At 46.3% G+C, this 14,213-nt stretch overlaps 1 protein-coding gene across 5 annotated transcripts in view; it reads left to right on the top strand.

The window, feature by feature from the left end:
- Window positions 1-14,213, top strand: part of tmbim1a (transmembrane BAX inhibitor motif containing 1a) — a 78,010-nt gene that overhangs the window by 21,050 nt on the left and 42,747 nt on the right. The window contains exon 1 of one of the 5 annotated variants that reach the window (XM_060828211.1): window positions 5,843-5,921. The exons of the other annotated variants lie outside the window; for them this stretch is intronic. The gene's annotated coding sequence lies outside the window, so the exon portion shown is untranslated. Of the gene's footprint in view, window positions 1-5,842; window positions 5,922-14,213 lie in introns of those variants that run through there. 5 annotated transcript variants of the gene reach the window in all.

Raw genomic sequence — 14,213 nt, 5'->3', positions numbered from 1 at the left:
ACCCTCGCACCCCACACTCCCCCACACCCTCTCACCCCACCCTCCCCCAAACCTCTCACCCCACCCTGCCCCAACCCTCTCACCCACCCTGCCCACACCCTCCCCCCACCCCTCTCACCCCACCCTGCCCCAGCCCACCCTGCCCCCACCCCTCTCACCCCACCTTCCCCCAACCCTCTCACCCCACCCTACCCCCAACCCTCTCACGCCACCCTGCCCCCACCCTCCCCCAACCCTCTCACACCACCCTGCCCCCACCCTCCCCCAACCCCCTCACCCCACCCTGGCCCCAACCCTGTCACCCCACCTTCCCTCACCCTCCCCCAACCCTCTCATCCCACCCTACCCACACCCTCCCCCCATCCTGCCCCAACCTTCTCACTCCACTCAGCCCTCACCCTGCCCCAAACCTCTCACCCTACCCTGCCATCCCACCCTGTCCCCAACCCTCTCATCCCACCCTGCCCCCAACCCTCTCACGCCACCCTGCCCGCATCCTCCCCCAACCCTCTCACACCACCCTCCCCCAGCCCACCCTGCTCTCACCCCTCCCTGCCCCCACCCTCTTACCCCACCCTGCCCCTAAACCCTGTCACACCACTCTGCCCCCACCCTCCCCCAACACTCTCACACCACCCTGCCCCCACTCTCCCCAATCCCCTCACCCCACCCTGCCCCCAACCTGGCCCCAACCCTCTCACCCCACCCTCCCCCCATCCTCCCCCAACCCTCTCACACCTCCCTGCCCCCACCCTTCCCCAACCCCCTCACCCCACCCTGCCCCCAACCCTCTAATCCCACCCTGCCCCAACCCTCTGACCCCAACCTGCCCCACCCTCTCACCTACTCTCCCCGAACCCTCTCACCCCCAACCTGCCCTCACCCTCTCACCCTCCCCTTCCCCCACCTTCCCGCCCCACCCACCTGCAAGTGGGAAGTCTATGATCCATGTGCACAGACCTTCTGACCCAGAAACGTTCCTCCAGTGCACAGCCCACAAGATTGAGCTGAGCAAGTTGGGCAGAAATCCCTGCTTTCCAATCCAATAGAGCGAGGGAGAGATGGTGGTATCGCAATAATGTTACTGGACTGTAATCTAGAGGGCCAGTATGATACTGTGCACTGGGCTCAAATATTAGTACTGCAATCTTACTAGAGGGCTGCACAGTGGTTAGCACTGCTGCCTCAGGGCGCCAGAGACCCGGTTCAATTCCTGCCTCAGGCGACTGACTGTGTGGAGTTTGCACATTCTTCCCATATCTGCATGAGTTTCCTCCGGGTGCTCCGGTTTCCTCCCACAGTCCAAAAAGGTGCAAGTTAGGTGAATAGGCCATGCTAAATTGCCCGTAGTTGGTGATGGGGTAAATGTAGGGGAATGGGTCTGGGTGGGTGCGCTTCGGCGGGTCAGTGTGGACTTGTTGGGCTGAAGGGCCTGTTTCCACACTGTAAGTAATCTAATAAATGGTGGATTTACACTCAGTTATTAAAATCTGGAATTATAAAGCTAGTCGTAGTGATAGCAACCATGAGAAGGTGAGGGAAGGAAATCTGGTCTGCCCTACACGTGACTCCAGGCTCAGCTCCAGGACAATTAGGGATGGGCAACCAAGGTTGGTCTTGCCCAGTCTTGCCCACTAAAGGAAAATAAAAACAGCACTAAGGATGAAAAATTGTGGGGAAACACTTGACCGTGATGGTGCACTGGGGGGGGGGGGGGAGATCTGTAAAGTGGAGAGATTTGAATTCTCACATGCACCGGGAGAAGCTAAATCATTTTGATTGTCAAGACAACATAGTGTTCTGGGACAATTTTCTAGAATAATATTTTAAAACTGTAAAGGTAACAGGCCTGAGTTAGTTAACAATATGAAGCAGCTTGCACATGATTAGATTAGATTACTTACACTGTGGAAACAGGCCCTTCGGCCCAACAAGTCCACACTGATCCTCCGAAGAGTAAACATCCAGACTCACTTCCCCTCTGACTAATGCACCTAACACTATGGGCAATTCACCTGACCTGCACATCCTTGGATTGTGGGAGGAAACCCACGCAGACACGGGGAGAACGTGCAAACTCCACACAGACAGTCACCCGAGGATGGAATTGAACCTTGGGTGATGTGAGGCAGCAGTTCTAACCACTGAGCCACCATGATTATGCAACAAATATTGATGTTAGAATGTTTTAAATTTAAGGGAGGCAAACAGAAGCTGAGAGAGAAGCTGATCGCAGTTAATTGAGCTGATGTGTTAAAGAGTGTATTCCAAGACACACAGTGGGAAGTATTTGGAGCATTATCTGGTACAGATCAAAACAAATGGGAAATCCCCCTAAAAGGCAAAAGCCCCATCTGTGTTGTCAAGCAACCTCACTCAACGATAGGCAACAGGCCGAAAGAAAATGTTTGGACAAACTTGAGGAAAAGTTTGAGATCCCAGTGGACTGGGAGAGTTGTAAAAAGCAACGAAGAAACGCAGGGAAAGTGAAAAGAATCTGGAGGAAATCTACAAGTGTCAACAAAACAAATACCAAACATCTTTCTCAATCTTTGAGTGGGAGGGTAAATCTGGGCGTTTGAGGTAAAGACAAACTCGATTGGGAAACAAACCAATAGCAAATTGTTAAAGAAAATTGTTTTCACTATGGAAGGAAAGGTCAAAGTACCAGCACGACAGGAAAGCTAGAACATCGTGAAGGAGAGCAATCACACCACCCCACACAATAAGTAAAAGCAAGTAGTGGGTAAAGCAGAACATAAGATGAATAAATGACCAGGAACAGGAAAGAAATGAGATGAGGAAGTTGCAGGTATGTCAGTCATCCATCTCCAAAACTCTCTGAGCACAGGAATCGTGCCCTTAGATTCCAAAATCACAAATCTCACTCCATTATTGTGGAAGTAAGAGAGGGAGATCACTGACTGATCTCTGACCTGCCAACTTCTCCTCAATCATGGGAATGTATTCATGATCTGGGTTTTTTTTTTACGCGGGAGACAGTTTAAAAATTTGTCTGTGGCATGAAATTTGGAAGAATTATGAACTGTGGGAGGTGGACAGTGTGGAACTCGAAAAGGATACTGACAAGTTGGTGGGACAGGTGAATATGTGACAGGTGAGATTTAACGTAGAGAAGTGAGGTGTTGCACTTTAGTTGTAAGAACATGGACAAACAATACGACATAAAGTGTATGATTGTAAAGAGGGTGCAGGAGCAGAGGGAGCTGGGTGTTTTTGTGGACAGATGATTGAAAGTGGCAGGATAGGAGGAGAGTAGTTAATAAACCCTTAGGTGTCATCTTTACTAATAAGGGCACAGAGTACAAGAGCAAGGAGGTGGTGCTGAACTTGTTAGGCCTCAGCCTGAGGATTGTATAGAGCCTTTAGGCACCACATTATCAGAAAGATGCCAATGTAATGGAGAGGGTGCAGAAGAGGTTTACCAGAAGGTTCCAGGGATGAGGTTGGATCAGAGAAGTTAGGATTGTTCTCCTTGGTGAGAAGACTAGAAGGAGTTCTGGTGGAAGGTGTCAAAATCGTGAAGGGCTGGACAGAGGAGGTATGGAGAAACTGTTGCCGCTCGTAAAATGCCCAAGAAAGAAAGAGTATAGATTTAAATTGATTTGCAATGTAGCAAATGTGAGGTGAGAAACAGCATTTTCTTTTGATGGCAGTGGCCTAGTGGACTGTTAATCCAGAGACCCAAGTAATGTTCTGGGGAACTGGGCTCACATCCCCCCATGGCAGATGGTGGAATTTGAATTCAACAAAAATCTGGAAGAAGAGTCTAATGACGATCAAGAATCCATTGTTTGATTACCAGGAAAAACCCATCTGGGTCACTGATGTCCGAAAGGGAAGGAACTCTGCCATCCTTACCTGGTCTGGCCTGTATGTGACTCCAGACCCACAGCAACGTGGTTGACTCTCAGCTGCCCTCTGGGTAATTAGGAATGGGCAATACATGCTGGTCTAGCCAGCGATACCCTCATCCAATGAACAAATAATAAAAATATAAGTAGTTAGGGAATGGAATGCACTGCCAGAACGTGTGGAGAAAGTAAGTTTGGTTGAGGCATTGAATAAGGATTTGAAAGGAAACAATTCATAAGGTTAAAGAGGGAAGGCAGGAGAGTGGCAATATATCGAGATGCTCGGGTGGAAGTCAGTGCAGATATAATGGGCTGAATAGTCTCCTGTGTCAAGATGAGAGTGGTGCTGGAAAAGCACAGCAGGTCAGGCAGCATCCGAGAAGCAGGAAAATCGACATTTTGGGTAAAAGCCCTTCATCAGGAATGAGGCCATCAGGGACTGAGATGACTGACCTTCAAAAACCATTTGATTGAAGTATATAAGCCTCTGAACAGCCTTGACAGCATGGGCTTGGGAAGGGATATTACCTCTCGTGGGTCAGCCCAGGGCTAGGAGGCACTGTTTTAAAATTACAACAGAGATGGGGATATTTTTCTCTGTGCGTTGTTCATGTTTGAAACTCTGTACCTCAGAAGGTGGTGGAGGTGTACTCACTGAATAATTTGAGGTGGAGTTGGATAGATTCTTGTTAGACAGGGCAGTCATGCACGCTTGAGGGTTGATGGAAAGGTGGAATTCGAAATACAAACCAGATCAGCCTTGATCTTACTGAAAGGCAAAGGAAGATTGAGGAGCCAAGAAGTGTTCTTTCACTCCTATTTGATCTGTATGTTTGAATCTTCCTTTGTGCTAGATTTAAGTCCAACAAGGGGGAGCTTCCCCCCCCCCGTTCCCATTTCGTTGGAGAGAGGAGGGGCTGAACAGAGGGCTATCTAATTAGTGGTCTGATACAAGTCAATATGGTGGACCTCGTCTTCCATAAAGCTTTTGTGGACGGCATGGCGGCTCAGTGGTTAGCACTGCTGCCTCCCAGCTCCAGGAACCTGGGTTCGATTCCACCCTCGGGTGACTGTCTGTGTGGAGTTTGCACATTCTCCCTGTGTCTGTGTGGGTTTCCTCTGATAGTCCAAAGGTGTGCAGGTTAGGTGGATTGGCTGTGCTCAATTATCCATAGTGTACTGGGCTAGGTGGTTTAGCCATGGAAAATTTAGGGTTGGCGGTGATGGGTTGCTCTTTGGAGCCAAAAGGTCTGCTTCCACACTGTACAGTTTCTATGGTTTAGATACAGTGCTTTACAGCAGAATTGTGAGTGAAGCTGAATGCTACGGAGTAAAAACAACGGGAGAACATGAGTAGGAAGTTGTGTGGGAAATGGGGAACAGAGAAAATGGCTATTGGCTGTTTTTTTTAGATTGAAGAAGAGTGGAGATCCCTTGGTGGCAGTGTTTGGGCCACAGTTTTTCCTGGGAGAAAGTGAGGATTGCAGATGCTGGAGATCAGAGCTGAAAATGTGTTGCTGGAAAAGTGCAGCAGGTCAGGCAGCATCCAAGGAGCAGGAGAATCGACGTTTCGGGCATGAGCCCTTCTTCAGGAATCCTGCCCGAAACATCGATTCTCCTCCTTGGATGCTGCCTGACCTGCTGCGCTTTTCCAGCAACATATTTTCACCACAGTTTTTCCTGATTGCGATTCATGACTCAGACTTTGGTGAATGGGGCACAGATACGAAATTTGCACACAGTGCAACATTTGGAAATACCGTGAACTGGAAGGAAAGTAGCGTACAACTTCAGAAGGAAATAAAATTGGATGCAGAAAAGTGTGAAGTGAATTGTTTTCGCCGAAAGACTATAGAGGGAGAAGGTAAAATAAAAAATACTGTTCTAAAAGGCTGCTTTAAACTCTGAAGTGGTGGGCGGGTGTTCCAGGGAAGTTAATACAGTTTCAAAATGAAGTGACGTGGGAATGAGGAAACAGTCAGGAATCCTACTACAGACACAACAGGCAATGGCAAAGCTGTAAGCGAGAGAAATATTAATAAACAGGTAAATAAGGCATCAGTGCTGAGGGGCAGGTTACAGAGTGTAACCCAGATAAAACGAACGTAAGGAATGATTTAAATGAACTGTTGTTGGAGATGATGATATATTATCATTACTGAGACATGGCTGCGGGATGGTTGGGACTGGGACCTAAAAATAGCAGATTGTTAAATTTACAGGAGAGGCAGGGAAAATGGCGGAGGGGGTGGGAATAGTCTGACTGATTAGAAACAAAATTACTTCAATGATGAGGGAGGATATAAAGTGGGAAAGGCATTCAGTAGACACCATCTGGGAGAACTGAGGAACAGTAAAGGATCTAAAACTGTGATTAACTTTGTGCACAGACTGGCCGCTCTGTCATGCTGACTTGTATAAAAGCAGAAATTAGGCAAGTGTATATTTTAACTTTTTCATAGACTGGGAGAGACAGACAAGGACCTGTCAGAAAGGCAGTGAGTTTATGCAGCTTGTCTGGGATATTGCTGTAGGAAATTATGTTCTGGATGCATCAAGGTGACAAGCAATATTGGATTTGGTAATGGCAATGAACTGGATCAAATTAGTAACCTAATAATTCATGATCATTTATCAAATAGTTAGAACAAGATTGATTTCAATGTAGCATTTGAAAGCAAAAAGCATGAATCATTATTGGAGTTTTTAGTTTAGATAAGGCGATTTAAACAAGATGAGACAGAACCTGTCCACACTAATAACTGAAGAACAGTGGAGAATGTTTAAAGAAACATTTAACACAGTACAAATCTTGTTTCTACTTCTGAGGGGGAAAAGCGCAGAGTTCAGAGATTGCCTAAAGTTGAAGGAAAGGGTTTACAAAAATGCAAAAGAGGAAGCACGGATGCTGCTAATTGGAAAGATACAAAGAGCAACAAAGGGCCAAAGAGTAGCTTCTCAGAGCTGCCAGAAGGGATTATAAACGGAACCATCAAATCAGTAAGAAGCATTTTTATAGTTACATCAAGGGAAGGTGGTGGTCAGAACAACGTTGGCCCACCAAAGGCAGACAGTGGGGTATTGTCAGTGACTAGGTAATAACAAGGACTGCAAGTGCTGGAAACCAAAGTCTAGATTAGAGTGGTGCTGGAAAAGCACAGCAGGTCAGGCAGCATCCTGCTCCTCGGAGCTTTTCCAGCACCACTCTAATCTAGACTTGGAGAAGTGGCATGCATGTTCAATAAATACTTTGCTTCAGTATTTACAGAAAGGAAAGGGTAGCTTACTGGAAATCCCAAGGAAATTAATAGTGGAACAGGAACAGGGACTGAAGAAAATTAATGGAAGTAAAATGTTCATGATGTGGAAATTAATGGAATTAAAAACTGACAAATTCCCAGGACCTGATGGTTTCCACCCGAAGGTGTTATAGGAAGGAGGGTAGCACATTGTGGATGCCTGAATGTAACCTTTCTGAATTGCCTAGATATTGGAGTTGTCCTTGCGGATCGACAAGTTGCCCTTCATTCAGCTTTTTAAGGCGGGTGAAAGAGGAAACCCAGGAAATTACAAACCAGTTATTCCAATCAGTGATGGAGAAATTGTTGGCCTCTATAATCAAGGATGGAGCAACTCAATACCTTGATCATTTTCAGTTAATCAAGGAGAGCCTGAATGGGGCTGAAAATGTGTTGCTGGAAAAGCGCAGCAGGTCAGGCAGCATCCAAGGAACAGGAAATTTGACGTTTCGGGCATAAGCCCTTCATCAGGAGCCTGAATGGACCAAGAGCAGTAGACCATGCCTGACAAACCTCATTGACATTTTGTAGGTAGTGAACATAGAAATATCTACGAATGTGTTCAAATGGACTTCCAGAAGGCATTTCATAAAGTCCTCCGTTAGAGACAATTAAGTCAGGTAGAAGCCCATGGAATTGCAGCAAATAACTGACATGGCGGGAAGTTGGCTGAGTGGCAGATGACAGAAAGTCGAGGTGATGGTCAAAGTGAGGATTGCAGATGAGAGTGCTGGTGCTGGAATTCCTGATGAAGGGCTTTTGTCTGAAACATTGATTCTCCTGCTCCTTGGATGCTGCTTGACCTGCTGTGCTTTTCCAGCAGCACCACACCCTTCGACTCTAATCTCCAGCATCTGCACTCCTCGCTTTTGCCTTGTTGATTTTAACCTTACTGCAAAACTTCTTCCAAGGATGTCTACTTTGAAGAAGTTCTCCTCTTCTCTCTAAAAAGGATCTCAGTGGGTCTCTCTCTCACTGCACCCCCTAGATCATTTCCTCTGCCCTGTAGCTCTTCAGCCATGTCCTGAAGCAGACTCGCTGCCACAGCTATATCTCCTTCCTCAGTGCCTGCCTATAGAACCAGCTGATCCCTAATGGGGTAGGAGCACAACTTGGCAGGAAGTGACCAGTGCTGTCCTACAAGGATCTGTGTTAGGGCCTCAGTTATTCACATAATTCATTAACAACTCGAATAAGTTGTTTAAAGTCATAGAAAGTCATCTATTCAAATTTGCTGATGATGCAAAGTGAGGTAGACAGTGTAGATGTTAGCAAAAAATTACAAAGGGATGTTGATAAATTGTGAATGGGCGAAACTATGGCATATGGAGATTAATGTAAGCAAGTGTGAGGTTATCTATTTTGAACCAAAAAAAGGATAAATCAGGGAACTTTCTAGATGAAGCAAAGTTAAATACGGTGGATGTCCAAACAGATTTGGGGATTCAGGTGTCAAGAACAGGTGCAGCAAATAATCAAGAAAGTTCATGGAATACTAGCCTTTGTATCCAGAGGGTTGGAGTAATAAGGGTGCAGACATCATGCTGCAGTTATACAAAACCCTGGTTCGACCCCCTCCTGGAGCATTGTGAGCAGATCGGGGCACCACACCTTAGGATGGGTAGATTGGTCTTGGTGGGAGTACAACATAAGTTTACAACAATAATACCTGGACTTCAGGGGTTAAGTTACGAGGAGAGATTGTGCACATTTGGTTCATTTTCTCTAGAATTTAAGGGGAAAAGACAGGGTTAATAAAGAAAAACTATTTCCATTGGTTGGGGATTCTAGAACGGGGCAATTTGTTTGAGAATGAGGGCCAGAGCATTCAGGAGAGATGTTAGAAAGCACTTCCACACACAAAAAGATGTGAGGAAACACGCAACACAGTGAGGGAAAAGGATTGGTGAGTTTACAGGGAGTGGAGGGGAAGGAGCAGACTGCAAAAGATTTAATTTTATTTGTGAACAGGGTATGGGTGCTGCTGGCAAGGCTGCCTGTTATTGTTCATCCCGAGTTTGATATGACTGAGGGCCAGTTGACAGGAGGTGTGTTGTGTGTCTGGAGTCACGTGTAGGCCACATCACGTAAGCATGGCACATTTCCTTCCCTCAAGGACATGAGTGATCTAGTGGGCTTTTAACAAAGATCCCAAAATCCATACAGTCACTTTAACTGGGACCAGCGTTTTGTTTTTGAAATGTAAGAAAAGTCATAGAGAGAGAGAGACAGAGAGACAGACCTCGTGAGAGACAGGGAAGAGGATGAGATGTGTCATGGAATGGAACCGTATTCCCCAGAGGAGGCCATTCAGGCCACTGTGTCTGTGCTGGTTAATCAATGAGTCTTGCTCTCTTTGCGTTATCCCCAATCACCTGGTACCTTTTCATTTCAAGTACTTATCTATTTTTTATCTCTGTTGTGGTTCTGCTCGCCGAGCTGGAAGTTTTTGCTGCAAACGTTTCGTTCCCTGGCTAGGGAACATCATCAGTGCTGTTGGAGCCTCGTGTGAAGCGCTGCTTTGGATTTAAGACCAAGTCTTAAACTATGAAAGTAACCACCCCAACACACACAAACGAAGCTGCATCAGGACACTATTCAAAAGGGCCACAACACACTGCAGTACACCAGAACTGCGAAAAGAGGAAGAGGAACATCTATACAAGGTATTCGCCAAAAACGGATACCCACGCAACTTTATCACCAGATGCCTAAGAGATAGACCGAGGAATGAGGACATGCCACAACCAAAAGGACTAGCCACTCTACCATACGTCAGGAGCGTCTCAGAACTGACAGCCAGACTACTGCGACCCTTAGGACTCATAACAGCACACAAGCCAACATCCACGCTCAGACAACAACTCACTAGAACAAAGGACCCAATACCCAGCATGAACCAAACTAACGTAGTTTACAAAATACCATGCAAGGACTGCACAAAACACTATATAGGACAAACAGGAAGACAGCTAACAATCCGCATCCATGAACATCAGCTAGCCACAAAACGACACGACCAGCTATCTCTAGTAGCCATACACTCAGACAACCAGCAACATGAATTTGACTGGGAAAACACCACTATCATAGGACAAGCCAGACAGAGAACAGCCAGAGAATTCCTAGAAGCATGGCATTCATCCCCAAACTCCATCAACAGACACATTGACCTGGACACCATATACAAACCACTACAGCTGAAACTGACACCCGGAAACGGCAAGAACATCCATCAACAGACACATCGACCTGGACCCCACATACAAATCACTGCAGCTGAAACTGACACCCGGAAGCGGCAAGAACAAACCAATATAAATACCGGAAGAAACATCAAAGCAGTGCTTCACACGAGGCTCCAACAGCACTGATGATGTTCCCTAGCCAGGGAACGAAACGTTTGCAGCAAAAACTTCCAGCTCGGCGAGCAGAACCACAACAACGGACACCCGAGCTACAAATCTTCAATCAGATTTTAAATTTTTTATCTCAGCGTTAGGCTTATTAAATCAAACAGCACCCTCCTTGTGTTGTTCATGACAGACAGAAAACAAACTTCTCAACAAGCCCACACTTGCAAAACCCAAAACCAAACAGATTTGTGTCAGATTCCGTGATTGGTCAACACTCATTAAATACCCTTGATTGAGTTAATAGCTCCAGGCACACCGAGATTAAGTGATATCAGTTGAGTTTGTAATGTGGCACGCCTACACTCACTTGGAAGTGATACACATTCATACACCGGGGCTCGTTCTCTGCAAAGAAAAGGAATCTGTTCAGGCTTTGCACCTTTGAATTATCCAGGAGCTTGGGGAACGAGAGGGCCCTCTTCCCTTCCCCATGGTGATACCTTGGTCAAGCAGAGTCATTTTATTGTCCAGTCAATATCCTTCTGTACTATCAGTCGTTTTGATTGTTTGAAATTTGAGATTCTTGAGTGTGTCCTGATGAGTGTAAGATGAAAAACCCTCAGTAATACACCTGTCTGTTCAGCAAGATCTCATTCTCCTTCACAAGTGAATCTGTTTCCACTGGCCCTTTCAGGTTGCACATTCTAACTCAAAAAAACCTCCTGATTTATTTAGTTAAATAACTTGAATTCTTTCCCCTGATTACTTCTTGCAGTGTGAAAAATGTGGATCTACAATTCAGTGTCTGCTGGTACCTGGATTTAATCAAGTTTAGATTAGATTACTTACAGTGTGGAAACAGGCCCTTCGGCCCAACAAGTCCACACCGACCCGCCGAAGCGCAACCCACCCATACCCCTACATTTACCCCTTACCTAACACTACGGGCAATTTAGCATGGCCAATTCACCTGACCCGCACATCTTTGGACTGTGGGAGGAAACCGGAGCACCCGGAGGAAACCCACGCAGACACGGGGAGAACGTGCAAACTCCACACAGTCAGTCGCCTGAGTTGGGAATTGAACCCGGGTCTCAGGTGCTGTGAGACAGCAGTGCTAACCACTGTGCCACCGTGCCGCCCAAACTTATTGCCAAATAAGTTATTGCCAAAACTTTTCTAGTACAAGCATGAAGGGCCAAAAGGTCTTTATCACCTGATTCTATTTGAAAGTGAGAAATGGAAGATGGTTGTGGTTGTTGGAGGTCAGTCATCTCAGCTCCAGGACATCTCTGCAGGAGTCCCTCAGGGGAGTGTCCTAGACCCAACCATCTTCAGCTGCTTCATCAATGACCTTCCCTCCATCAGAAGGTCAGAAGTGGTGGATGTTCACCGATGATTGCAGTGTTCAGCACCATTCACCATTCCTCAGATACTGAAGCAGTCCATGTCCAAATGCAACAAGATCTGGACAATGTCCAGGCTTGGCCTGACAAGTGATGTTTGCCACACAAATGCCAGGCTATGACCATCACCAATACGAGAAAATCTATCCATTGCCCATGACATTCAATAGTGTTACTGTCACTGAATCCCCAACTACCAACATCCTGGGGGTTACCATCGACCAGAAATTGAACTTTGTCATTCCCACCTGGGGAAAGTGATTGACTCTCAAGCCCCGCTAGTCATGGGGCCATCAGAAGAGTTAGGGATTTAATCAAATTACTCAAAATCCCCAACTTTCCTGTCTGTCGAACCCAGGTTAACAGAAAATACTGATCAGGTTCTGTACTCAACAAGAAATTACTTTTTTATTACAAAGAAATCACTTCTAACACAAGCAAGCAAAACTGAATTGTCAACATATAACTCTGCTCACTGAAACACAACCCCCTTCTTAAACCTCCTACACACACACACACAAACAAACATGGTGTTATGTCTAGGTGGTAAAATACTGGGGAAGCACAGTTCAATAGCACCACGCCACAGGATTCAATGAGGTGCCTTTTTACTGCCCCAAATCTTCTGTTCTCCGTTCTCCTTATTTCCACATTCTTTCAATTCTTTGCAAAGGACGCAGGTGGTTAGCAGGATAATTGTTTGGTCTTTCAGTCTGATTAGAGGCAACAGCTTATTGCAAATGGTGGGACAGAATAACTAGCTATCTTCTAGGTTTTGATTTAGGTGGCTCAGTGGTTAGCACTGCTGCCTCACACGCCAGAGACCTGGATTCAATTCCCACCTCAGGCGACTGACTGTGTGGAGTTTGCACATTCTCCCTGTGTCTGCATGGGCATCTTCTGGGTGCTCCGGTTTCCTCCCACAGTCCAAAAGTGTGCAGGTTAGGTGAATTGGCCATGCTAAGTTAGCCGTAGTGTCCTGAGGAAGGGCTTATGCCCGAAACGTCGATTCTCCTGTTCCTTGGATGCTGCCTGACCTGCTGTGCTTTTCCAGCAACACATTTTCAGCTCTGTTAGGTGAAGGGGTAAATGTAGGGGAATCGGTCTGGGTGGGTTGCGCCTTGGCGGGTCGGTGTGGACTTGTTGGGCTGAAGGGCCTGTTTCCACACTGTAAGTAATCTAATCTAATCTAATCTAATCTAATCATTGCAAAGAGAGAGAGAGGGAGACTGGCCCTTTGTCTGTTGCAGTCTCTAGCCTTCTGCAACTATATGTATTCTGTCTGTTCACCTGTCTGGAAGGTAATCAGAGAGTTGTCATCATGCTGATAACTCTCAGCCTCCATAACTGTTCCTGATTACTCAAACCTGTCAGCAGTCTGTCTCTGGACAAGCCTGCTCTCCACACATAGTCCACTGTGGTGCGTTAGACATCTTCCCAATTGCTTGATCAAAGCAACAGTGGAAACACAATCCACGATATGTTCAAGTACCTTGTCTTTAAAAGTGCAGCAGTTTCCTTGATTTAAAGCCCATTCCTGATGAAGGGCTCTGGCCCGAAACGTTGAATTTCCTGTTCTTTGGATGCTGCCTAACCTGCTGTGCTTTAACCAGCAACATATTTTCAGCTTAAAGCAGTCCTTGCCCCATTTTAGTTCACAATCCAAAATACATTGTGTCTGGCTTACAAATGCTCACAACTTGATTCCAAACAGGAGTGTATTCATATTCATCTTAAAGATCTGGCACATGAATGTTTCCTGGGGCTTATGGTTATTTTATATTCCCTTGCATTGTGTTCCAACTTGGTTACAAATCGATCTGTGAAAGGATTCAATACGGAATCTATTTACTACCCAGGAGCTGCCTGTAAAGAGAAATAAAACCATGTGGTGTCCACAACTAGACTTTTTACCTAGTCACATACATATTGTTATTACCGAGCAGGTCGGAGGCGAGGAATACTGAAGCCTATTGTAACTGGCCGTTCCAGTGTCACTGTGCCGGACTGCAGGGGTTCAAGAAGGCAGCCCACCCCCACCTTCTCAAGGGGCAACTAGGGACTTGTAATAAATGCTGGGCCCACCCAGTGATACTCACATCCCCTGGATGAAGAAAGGAAGTTGCAGAGTTTCTCTGAATGCCAGTGTGAACGAGAAGCAGCAGGGACTCTTGGTGTTCCTGAAGTTTTAGATTATGGTGTTACATCATCTCCATTACCCTCCTCCTGCAAACACAGCGTCATTGTGGGGGAGTTTGATCTGGCTCTGTGTGGAGC

This window comes from Hemiscyllium ocellatum, chromosome 7 (assembly GCF_020745735.1).
Source record: "Hemiscyllium ocellatum isolate sHemOce1 chromosome 7, sHemOce1.pat.X.cur, whole genome shotgun sequence".
NCBI classification, from domain to species: Eukaryota; Metazoa; Chordata; class Chondrichthyes; order Orectolobiformes; family Hemiscylliidae; genus Hemiscyllium; species Hemiscyllium ocellatum.
The sequence above is the reverse complement of the archived record's forward strand: the minus strand, read 5'-3'. Positions and strand labels throughout refer to the sequence as shown.